At 35.7% G+C, this 12,674-nt stretch overlaps 1 protein-coding gene across 1 annotated transcript in view; it reads left to right on the forward strand.

Moving 5' to 3' along the window:
- The window catches only part of LOC101892671 (facilitated trehalose transporter Tret1-2 homolog), a 122,807-nt gene that overhangs the window by 26,062 nt on the left and 84,071 nt on the right, over nt 1-12,674 (forward strand). Inside the window, exon 2 of the mRNA XM_059129074.1 lies at nt 9,225-9,246. The gene's annotated coding sequence lies outside the window, so the exon portion shown is untranslated. The remainder of the gene's footprint in view (nt 1-9,224; nt 9,247-12,674) is intronic.

Consider the following 12,674-nt stretch of genomic DNA (forward strand, 5'->3'; position numbering starts at 1 on the left):
TATTCTTGAGGGAAGATAGACGACATAGAAGAGGCGTTCTACTGAATTTCATAGGGTCTTTTCAGCATTGGCCATTCTGAGAGATGGACGACGAAGATCGTGTGGCAATGGAAAACAATCTCGGAAATTTATGGCTCGATTATGCATTGCCAACAAACTTGGGTTGCGTTATCAGTTGTCAGCGCGACTGAAATAGAAGGCAACCCAATTGGGTTGTCGATAAACGTGTTATCGGAGGCAGGATCTGTTACTAAATTTATTTGTAGTAGATCTGCTGCGGTTTGCCCCAACGGCGATAGACGCACTTCTTGTGATGGACCACCACCTGTGGCGTTAAGATTTCTTTTATTTTGCGACATTTTCTTCTTAAGCTTAGCTTTAAAATGGATCCATACTCTCTGCCATTCTTCTGGTGTCCTTGTTGGCGGACCATGCCTGTTTAGGTTGTCTGAAATTTTCTTCCACGCTTCATCTACAGTGTCTTTGGTTTCACCAAAAACACGGATTCCTCGATGTAAGTTTGGATTAGCACCCATTTTTTCTATAAGTATTTCGAACTGATGTTTTGTTGTTACTTTCACCATATTTTATCTAAAATAATATGCAAAATGATTTAGTGAGGCTAAAAAATCAATAATTGTTAAGAAAATGTGTATTTACCTCTCAATTTTACTTTTTCTTCTTTGAAAACGTTCACTGCAACTGCAAATAGATGGTTGCTCAAATATGGCCGCTGTAGCAACTGAAATTCGCAACTTCAGTTGAAAGTTGCCACACATAATGCAATTTTCGCAAATGGCAACGCCACTCAACGATAGTTGTTATCTATAATCGGGCCATTAACAACCAACAACCATGATCTAAAAGAATTAACGAAAAAGAGGACATCGGTAGTTTATTCCAAGGTCAATCTGCTGAAAAGAACGACAAAGGAACGAATACGGAAATAAAGTGTAAAACTGAGAAGATAAACGCCACAATTATAAAGCAGTCGATATAGTCCAAATCCATTGTGTGGTAAACTATGATGGGAGGGCACTATGAGAGTGAAACGTCAATACTGCCTTTTAAAGTTCAAATTCGTGTTTGCCACTAAGGGGCCAGAAATAGGTTTTTTTTATTACCGTAGCCTTGAGACCTCCGCCAAGCATAGCCCCGAAAAACACAGAGTCTTAATACGGTGAACCATGGAATTTTACGATAAGCAGTGAGCAGCGGTTTCCTCCATAAGTGACTTCAGGAAAATGGAAATTCTGTTGAAGGCATTACAAGAGGAAAAAAATACTATGAATTTAATTTCCTTTTTCACTTTCATATATAATATTCTAATATTCAAATAACCATTGTCGTTCGTCGCAATATAACGGAATTGCCATTGATCGAACTTTCGATTATTTATGTGATTCGAATCTAATCGCACATTTTAGTTTTTATAAATATTCAAGTAGGCAGACTATTAAAATTATAATGCCTATACATTCAGATGTGGAAACATGTGATTTTGTGCTTTGACTATATCACGATATTTATAAAGTGGCAGAAAATTGAAAATATTTCATTGAAGACGACGTCATGAGAAAAAAATGGGAATGTGGATGGCAAAACGTGAATAAGTGTTGCCAAAACGTGATATAAATTCTCAGCTACACCATTAATGTTGTAAAGGGATTTTAAAATGCCAGTGGGAAATCTGATTACAAAAGTTTTGTAAAATACACAAGTAAAATAGTATCAGTCGGATTTGCCGACAGATTTATACCCCCAATCTTGAGTTATGATTATTCAAACTGTTGACTCTTTATGGAGGAGGTTCCGAAGCAATTGTCCAATATTGACCAATTCGTATCTGCCCTAAGACTGATGTAAATATCACAACGTTCCAGATTTGGACTATATCGACTACTTCCTACCCTACACTTTATATGAGATATGTGCAAATTTTTGGAAAATGTGGAAATGCGTGAGTAGCCAGATATAGCGGAACGAAATATTCCACTCCATCTAATACAGATAAAAATATCATAAAATCATAAATTCCGATTAGTTACATATTCATATCGGATTTCTGGCTAAGGAAAATATTTAGACATAGCAAGTTGTAAAGAATCGCTGACATGTTTTGCAAGTTGTTACAGATATAAGTATTGAAAATTGTGACCCTTTGTGGCTGAGGTACCAGAAGGGGTTCGCAGATATACACCATCTTCACAACAGATCTTGTGTTTTCAAAAATGTTTTTATATGTGAACTTTGAAGAGAGTTGGATGCATATTTCGCTTTCTTTAAGCGTTTTATTTTTCAAAATCTTAAACCCTATATAGGGGAGGTACCAGACGGAAATGTCCGATTTCTACCATCTTTTTAACAGAGCTTGTGTTGAGGGAAATATTGGGTTGTACCAAGTCCGTATGGAATCGGATGTTAATTTCTCGTTTTATGAACTTCATGAATACTCAAAATGTTGAGCCTATGTGGAGGAGGTACCAGAAGAAGTGGACCTATATATCCCATCTTTACAGCAAATCTGTGTTAGTAGAAAAAATGGCATGTGTGAAATTCGAAGATAACCTGATGCATATTTCAGATTTTATGATCGTTTTAGTTATTCAAAACTTTGACCCTTGGTGGGGGAGGTGCCAGAAGAAATGATTCGATTTCTACCATATTTATAACAGATCTTGTGTTGATCGAAATATTGAGATGTGTCGGAAATTGGATGTTAATTTCGCGTTTGATGAGCTTCGTGGATATTTAAAATTTTGACCCTTTGTGGGGAGAGTTACCAAAAGGAGTCGACCTATATATTCCATATTCACACCAGACTTGAAGAGAACCGGATGCTTATTTCGGATTTTATAATCGTTTTGATTATTCAAAATTTTGACCCTTTGTGGGGGAGGTACTTGATGAAGTAGACCGATGTTGTCCATTTTCGCACCTGATTTAGCACTGATGCAAATATTAGTACTTGCAAAGTTGGAGCAAAATCGAATGATCCTTTCTCTTTCTGTGCCGTAAATTATTTTCTTTGAAAGTTTTGATATTTTGTGGAAGTGGTACCAGAAGGAGTGGATCGATGATGCCCATCTCCGAACTCGATCTAAGTTTGACAGAAATATTACAATGTACCAAGTTTGATCCAAATCGGCACATCGAAAGTTATCGTGCGGAACTGCCAGATTGACTCCAAATGTCCTGAAACGGATTTGGTCCAAAGAGATCTAGGGTCTAAAACCGTTATTTCGATGAGGCACGTTTTAGCCGTATCAAATGCAATATACCCTCTCTATCATGGCAGAAGAATACAGGTAGATGCATCAACGCTTGGGAACATTGATATGTCAAAAAATTTTTATATGTTTTCCCGTCATTCGGAGGTTATTATAATCCGCGTTTTTCAACATTTTTTGCAAAATTAAATAATTTTTCATTTGACAGTTCATTGTCCCAGCAGCTGTGTCGATGCGTCTACCTATATTCTTCTACCATGCTCTCTAGCCATATGGCTGAGGGTATAAAACAACGCCTTTGCGGAAACATTTGCAACTTTGGAGTGTACCGCAATAACTATGTAAAAATCCAGCAATGTCTTCTTTTAATTTGTACATTCCGCATCGGATGAATAATAAATCCGGTCCTGAGAAGGTCTATTTTTATATAATAAATCTAGTTTAATAAAAAAGTCCTGATAGGGATCTGCAAAATCTGCAATAGAATTTCTTTTGTAGACGAGAAGACTTTCTACAAATTCATCTTCCATTTAAAACTTTATTTACCTCCCACAAAAATCGTTGACAGATGCTTCACTAAATGTTGTCACATTATCAAATAATCTGCACCACCCTGCCAATAAACTATTCTTTATGGAATGTCAATAGCCGTTTATTGCCAAACAAATATTAATAAAAAAGAAAATAACGCCAACAACATGTTTAACAGCAATAATAACAACAACAAATAAATAATAAATATTTATTGTTGGATTTATATTCTGTAATGCATCAGCGTGGGGAAGTACGACGATATGACTTAATGACAACTGTTTTCATAATTAAGAGCTATTGTGTGTTGTGGTTTTCAACAACAGCAACAACGATGACGACGATGACGAAAAGGTGAAGTGTTCTGTTCTAAATTAAACGGATTACAATGAAATCAGTTAGAGCGTTATTATTAATACTATTTCAAAGTATTTGAGAGATACAATGGCAAATGAATGTGAAATCCATGTAAGTAGGAAAAACCATCAAGAGCAACAGGATGAAAAATGGAACGTAGGAACATGGTAATACTTGAACTTAAAACTGTTGATGACTTAGGCTGGAAATACATAAAGAGCATATTTGGCTGGCTTAAGTCATCGGCTGGCTTCTTCGGAAATGAACAAAGGCCCAAAATCGAACTAAGTCAACCTAAAACTCCTTTGTCATCTACGAACAAGCCAGCCGGTGACTTAAGCCAACGAAATATGCTCTTTATGTATTTCCAACCTTAAGGTGAGAGCATGGTAGAAAAATATAGGCAGACGCATAGACAAAGCTGCTGGGACAATGAACTGTCAAACCGATTTTGGAATTGAAAATGTTGAATGAAAAATTATTAAAATTTGTAAAAATTATTGAGAAATGCACATTGTAACAACCACCGATTTGCATCGTATAAGAAAATATATAAAAATATACTTATTTTTGACAAAACAATTTTAAAATTATGACATATCAATGTTCTCAAGCGTTGATGCATCTACCTATATTCTTCTACCATGTGCTGGGACAATGAACTGTCAAACAGATTTTGGAATTGAAAATCTTGAATGAAAAATTATTGAAATTTGTAAAAATTGTTGAAAAAAGCGAATTATAATAACCTCCGAATGACGTCGTGTAAGAAAATATATAAAAATCTACTTGTATTTGAAAAAGCAATTAACATTTTTTTTACATATCAATGTTCCCAAGCTTTGATGCATCTACCTGTATTCTTCTACCATGGGTGAGAGTACATAAAAGGATTTTTGACTGGCTTAAGTCATCGGCTGTCTTCTTCGGAAAAGAACAAAGGAGCGTAGTGCCAAAATCGAACTAAGTCAATCTAAAACTCCTTTGTTCCTCTACGAAAAAGCCAACCGACTATATAACCCGCTAGCAACGTTGACTATTACAGCAACGGAAACTCGTCGATTCTCAGTGTTATGCTAGGAACACAATTGGAGCGAACGCGAAATTCGCCCTACGCGGCGATAAAATGAGCCGCGTAAATTCGTCGTATGGAACACAATACCGACGAAATTATAAAACAGCTGATGAAGTTGTTTACTTTTTGTTCAGTAGTCTTTTGAAGCCAAATTATACTAGAACTCATAATTCTTTACGTTCTCTATTATAATTTCACTTATGTCCATCTTCTCTATTATAAATTCACTGATATCCATCTTCACTCAGGCGCAAGTACACAAAAAAATAAACAAATTAATTATGTTTTTCTTATACGAGTAACAGATAGTTGATAGTTGATCATAACAAATTTTAAAGTAAAAAGTAACTTTAATTACTAAAACACATAAAATTCGTTCAAGTATGGCCACCTTGTACTGTTTTGTTCGCCGGCGTATGAAATAGAAATAAAGCTAATTGAGTTCGCGGCGTCCGACGAAATTTTCGCCGGCGGCGTGATTGTGTGCATTTCCATATACACATATGCTTTTTTATTTTTGACGTCGAACATACTCCGCGAAAAATTCGTCGTTCGCTCCAATTGTGTTCCTAGCATTACAGTAACTAGTTTCCCTAAAGACCCCTCACAGAGCAAACGACTGTTAACTTTAACAATGGGATGTCACATGATCGAACCAATTGACTCCCTTTGCAATGCCTATAGATGTTACTATACTAGTTCCAGATTTACAGAAATATACCTATAATCAGCGACTGACCCCTACCTAGTCCCAAGTTTGACTTATTTGTTGGTGGTTTTTTATTTATTCGTAATTGTCGCCTTTTCGTTTACCTGAGGGACAAAAAAGTGTCAATTGGTTCCCTTCGCATTTCTTAGGGACACATTTTTTAACTAGTACGGCTTATAAATAGTAGAGAACTGACGAAAAAGATTTATTTCGAACTTTCATTGCTAGAGGGAAATCAGTAAAAAAAAAACACTTTATGTACTCTCATCTTTAGTCATCGGGTAGGGTGAGCAAGAATAAATTATGGGCGGAAATTGAACTAAGTCAACCTAAAACTCATTTGCTCTTTTATGAAGAAGCCATCCGATGACTTAAGCAATTAAAAACAAAGCTATTTATGTACTTGTACCTTTAAAGTTAAGTTAAAATCTTTAGGGTGAGAATACATAGAAAAATACTCTTTCTGGCTTAAGTCATCGGCTGGAGTTTTTTTTTCTAAAAGAGCAAAAAAGTTAGGGTAACCTAGTTTAATTTATACATAGAAATAGAACTAAGTAAACTAGTGACAAAAATTCACAAAATTCTGCTATGCATTCTCACCTTTAAAATCACCCGTGAAATAATAATCTTCTGGCTGGCTCATACCGTATGTTAGAGTTATATGTAATTTGGGTTTTTAGTAAATATGTATAGCATACTTTTAGGCTATCCCTACAAATTCAAAAAAAAAATATTTTTTACGTTAACTTCTCTGTAGGAAATACAGGGGGAGATAAAAAATGCAACAAAGTCGAACGCCATAATTTTTACATTTTCTTTTTAAATTTTACTGAATGAAAGCAAAAAATGTCGGAAATAGCATCAAATTTTAGAATAAGTTTAGATTTGTTCGAATTGGTCACCTTCGGCACGAATTGTGTCCTTCAAATGGCCAATGAAACCATTACACGCTGCCCGAATGTTGCTCTGCGGTATTTTGGCCCATTACCGGTGAAGCGCTTGCTTGAGGTGATCGACACTTTGGTATTTTTTAGTGCCAACCTTGCTTTTCTAAAATATTCCAGACACAATAGTCCATCGGATTGGTATCCGGAGATTTTGGTGGCCATTGTGCGCTGAAAATGAAGCGAGGATCCTCATTTCGCAACCATTCTTGGGTGGCGCGTGCTGAGTGCGATGGTCTTGAGTCCTGTTGGAATGTCCAAGGTCTGCGGCTAAAATGTTTGCGTGCCCAAGACTTTAATACACCCTCCAGAATAATTTTGCGATAATATTCGGCATTTATTCTGATGTCACGGTCGTTTAATATGAGCGGGGAGCGACCAACGGCTGTTATGTTGGCCCACACTATCACCATGGCCGGCGCCTGAGTTTTGCTGGCCAAGCGAAGGTGCACATTTTCAGCTAACCTCTTTGGCAAGTAAACACGATCATATTGTTGGTTTACAAACTGTTGGACAACGAATGTTTTCTCATCGAAGAAAACCAAATTCGGCAGTTCACCACTTTCGGCCAAGCGAAGCAACTCTTTAGCTCTTTTGAATCTATTTTCTTTCTGTTGCGATGTAAGTTCTTGCACTTTTTGGAATTTCAATTGCTTTACCTCGAGCTCATTTTTCAATATTTGCTGAATGCAATATTGCGATATGTTCAGCTCACGAGCCATTTTTTGGCTACTGCGATGCGGGTTTCGATCAAGTCGCTTCTTTACTTTTCGAACCATTTCTGCTGATGTTGCTGTTTTCTCCCGTCCATTTCCTTGACTTCGGACTACGCTACGCCAGTATCACGGTAACGAGCGATGGTATGAGTCCCAAAAGATTTATTCATATTTAAATGCTGTAGTGCTCTAACGATAGCCACTTGTAGTTTTCCAGCCAAATACAAAGAATTCACACTATCACGCTTGAATTCCATCGATCGAATAACTTTTTTTCTGGAAAATTCTCACCAAAATGTTTTTGTACGCTTGTAAACAAATTTGCAAATCGTTTGGCTGTTAAATCAATTCTCAATCCGGTTCGAAGGATCAAATATAAACGAGAAGAGAAACCCCACCGCTTCGTTAGGATGTAATTTCAATTCTAGACCCTTCTCGAAGGATCAATATAGAAGGCGAAAAAAGAAACGCGACCGCTTCGTTTGGGTGTAATTCAATTCTTTGTATCCGGCTCGAAGGACCAAATGTAAACGAGAAGAGAAACACAACTGCTTCGTTAGGGTGTTATATCAATTCTCTATCCTGGATACTTGGCTCGGAGGATCAATTTTTAAATGAGAAAAAAAAAAACAACGACCGCTTGGTTAGGGTGTAGTTTGAATTCTAGTTTTTATTTAAAAATATGTTCCTTAAGTACTACTGAAACTAATCTAACTTAACCTAATCGCAGCCACACAATTATTCGTATCTATTCTAATATTGAATGGAGAACTTGGCAGGGCTGCTTGACATTTCATTCAAGTGGTCTTGCACATCAACTGAGCCCATCGATATCTGTGCGTGTGGGTCATAACCTTTATTATGTAATTTTAGAATATTTATTGTCAGATTTTCCCAGCGCCTCCACCGCACTCAAAAGTATGTACAAAGTATTTTGTCCAAATATAATGAGCTGTCACTGGAATAATTTTAACAGCTGTCGGACGAGTGCCCTGGAAATGACAGCAGTCTGAAGTTGGTTGCAGTTCATTTCATCTCACCCTGTATATACTTTGAGGAGACTAAAATGTATATTTCGAGGTGTTACAAATGGAATGACAAACTTTATATACCCTCTATACCATGGTAGAAGAATATAGCAAACGCGTCGACACATCTGCTGCACAGCTGGGACATTGATCTGTCAAACCAATTTTGTAATTGAAAATGTTGAATAAAAAGTTATTTAAATTTGTACAAATTCTTGAAAAATGCATATCATAACAACCTCCGATTGGCGTCGTATAAGAAAACATATAAAAAAATATATTTATTTTTGAAAAAAAAAAAAAAAAATAAAAATTTTTTGGACACATCATTGTTCCCAAGAGTTGATGCATCTACCTGTATTCTTCTACCATGCTCCATACTATGGTGGTGGGTATAATAACGAACTGCTGTCATTATTTATGCTTCTCCGTAATGGGAGAAAAATAAGGCAAAGTCTTGACAATGTCTCCTAAGTAGTTGACACAAGAGGTGACAAGGCCGGCCCAACTTTCCCATAGGGTTCCTACTATTTACTTTTCTTGAAATATATGTTTATACAATAACGTATATAACAATGTATATAATTCACATCCCTTAATTGAATTTAATTTTTTCTCTCTATTTTCTTTGCAGATCTAAAGCCTTCGTTAATTGGGTAAGTCCTATCCGTGAATATTTATGTATTTTGGTCCTTCGAGCTGTAAATCAAATGCGTTTACACATAGGTTTGTAAATCACATGTTTACAATGACAACAACCCTGCACTCAAATTCTCCAAAGACACGTTCGAATGTCTAGTCACTTGTTTGTAAATTGAAAATAATTGCCTAGACATGATTTTTTTAATAATTTTTGAATTTTCAACAAAACAAAAAATATAAACAATGAAAACACAACTGTTTATCACAAAAAAAAAAAAGCCAAACAAATCGACCGACCTACTACTACATACGGAAGAGACATAAATACATTTCGTTAAGATTATTACTTGTGATTTGAGTATAATTTCGGAACGAAAAAAATTGTCGCACAACGGCCAGCAGAACAAAAAAAATGAAATGTTCACTTGCTCACATCCAACGGAAATAAGCCGACGAAGAAATGAAACGAAACAAGAACAAGTGCACTGGAGGCGAGGTCAAGAAAAAATAAACGCTGAATAAAATCAACATTGACAACAACAATAAAACACAACTTAACACAAATTATGCGTAATTTTACAAAAAAAATCGTATGAAAATGAAAGCTAAAATTACAGACGTTGCAGTTGGGGTATTTTTTTGCTACATATGTCATTACATATCTGTCTGTCTTTTGGTCTGTCTGCTCTTTTGTATTGCAAATTGATATTGGCCAATTCGGATCTTTATAACCTTTTGCGAAACAATCTCATTTATATTTCCCCCCATAATTACGTAAATCATTTCGAGTCGTAAGAAAATGGTGGGGATATTGGCAATGAAAGCGTAGTTAACAAAAATATGGAAATAAATAGAAATCTACAAAATATTACCAGTTTTTAAAATCCTGGCCAGTAGCAAGGCATAATATGTTTTTATGCGTAATGCAAATTGTGAATAAAACAAGTTAAAAATTAGCAGTCGCTATTGCCGACAGATATATACCCTCAGCCAATGTTCGTTTATTTAAATATATTTTTACTTTTGTTATGAATATTCAAATGTTTGACCACCTGTGGAGTAGGTTCCGAAGGAATGAGGCAATATTGTCCATTTCGTATAGGACCTTAATAAATTTTATATAAATATTGCGACGTGCCAGGTTTGGCCAATATTGGTTACTTCCTTCATTTTATATGAGATAAAAAAAAAATTTTTAAAAAATTTTGAAATGTATCAGATATAGTCGACCGAAGTATTCCATTTTCATACTTCATCCAATACAGAAAAAAATATTGGTTTGGGCAAAATGACAAGAAAATCGAACATTTATATCCAATTTTATGGGAAATTATAAATTCCATATTCATCTCAGGTTTCTGGTTGAGATAAATTTTAAGTTGTAAAGAATCGCTGACTTGTTTCGCAAGCTATGGCAGATAATAGTATTGAAAATTGTTATCCTTTGTGGGTAAGGTACCAGAAGGGGTTCACAGATATATCATCATCACAACAGATCTTGTGTTGGCAAAAATGTTTGGATATGTGAATTTTGAAGAGAGTTGGCTGCTTATTTCGGATTCTATGGTCGTTTTGGCACTTTGTGGGGGAGGTACCAGATGGAATGGTCCGATCTCTACCATCTTTATAATAGATATTGTATTGATGGAAATATTAACATATACCAATTCTGAATGGAATCGGATGTTAATTTCGCGTTTTATGGATATTCCAAATTTTGACTCTTTGTGGGGGAGGTACCAGAAGGAGTGGACAAATATATTACATCTTTACACCAAACCTTGGGTTACTAAAAATATTGTGATGTGTTTAATTTGAAGAGAGCCGTGTGCTGATTTCGGATTCTATGGTCGTTTTGGTTTTTCAAAACTTTGACCCTTTGGGGGAGAGGTACCAGAAGAAACAGTCCGATCTTTTACATCTCTATAACAGATCTTGTGTTGATGGAAATATTGAGATGTGTCAAGTCTGAATGGAATCGGATGTTAATTTCAAGTTTTATGCGCTTTAAGGATATTCAAAATTTTGACCCTATGTGGGGGAGATACCAGAAGGAGTGTACCGGTATATCCCATCTTTATAACATATTTTGTGTTAATAGAAATAATGGTATGTGCGAAATTTGAAGATAATCTGATGCTTATTTCGCAGTTTATAAAAAATGTAATTATTCAAAATGTTGAACCTTTCATGGAGTCGCCCGATATTGTCGCACCTGACCAAGCATTGATGAAAATATTAGGTTTTGCAAAGTTGGAGCAAAATCCGACTATCCTTTCCCTTTCTGTACAGTAAATTATTTTCTTATCGGAAGGAGTGAACCGATATTGCCCATCTCCGAAGTCGATCAAAGTTTGATAATAATATTACGATGTAGCAAGTTTGGACCAAATCGGATACTCTCTTCGAGAGTTATCGTCCGTTCGCCTGTTGTAATAACGCTAGAGTCAAAACGAATTATGATAGGAAGCTAAAATCTTGCACAGATCAGTCTTTTGTCTGCAGGCAGGTCAAGTTCGAAGATGGGCTATATCGGTCCACTTTTCCTTATAGCTCCCATTTAACAGTACCTCCCGATATTCGGTATTTTGATGATATTAACGACATTATTCACCAGAATTATTTCAAATTTCGTTTTGGAAGATCTCAATGGGTACTACAAACCATGGCAAAAAAAATTTCGTATGCAGGTCCACGTCTTGGTATAACCCCCAAATAACGGTATCTCCCGTTATTCGGTATTTTCATGATTTTAGTGACATTATTTACCGGAATTATTTCAAATTTGGTATTTGAAGTTCGTAATGGGTACTACAGCCTATAACAAGAAATTTTGTATGCAGGTCCCCGTTTTCGTATAGCCCCCATATAACGTACGTCACGATATTCAATATTTTTTTGATTTTAGTGGCACTATTTACCAGAATTATTTTAAATTTCGTATTGGAAGTTCGTAATGGGTACTACAGCCTATAACATACATTTTTGTATGCAGGTCCACGTTTTCTTAGAGCACTTATATAATGATACCTCCCGATAATCGATATTTTGATGATATCAGCAATAACATTCTTTACTGGAATCGTTTCAAATTTCGTATTTGAAGTTCGTAATGGCTACTACAACCCATGGCAAAAAATTTCGTATGCAGATACACGTCTTCGTACAGTCCCCGTATAACGGTTTTCATTTAAGTAGTAGTAGTTTTCGGATTTTTTTTGGAAATTTTTCAAGTTCCTTCCAAATGGTGGAGGGTATTAAAAGTTCGGCCCGGCCGAACTTAGCTGCTGTTTTACTTGTTATATTTCATAATATTATATTTGTATGTGACTACCGAAAATATTCAAAAATTACTGAAAATGTTTTTTAGGACAGTGTTGATATCTGAATACCGTACTTATTTTGTTGCTGCAGAATAGTTAGGCTTAATTTTTGTTTATTT

This window comes from Musca domestica, unplaced genomic scaffold, assembly GCF_030504385.1.
Source record: "Musca domestica strain aabys unplaced genomic scaffold, Musca_domestica.polishedcontigs.V.1.1 6, whole genome shotgun sequence".
Taxonomy (NCBI): Eukaryota; Metazoa; Arthropoda; class Insecta; order Diptera; family Muscidae; genus Musca; species Musca domestica.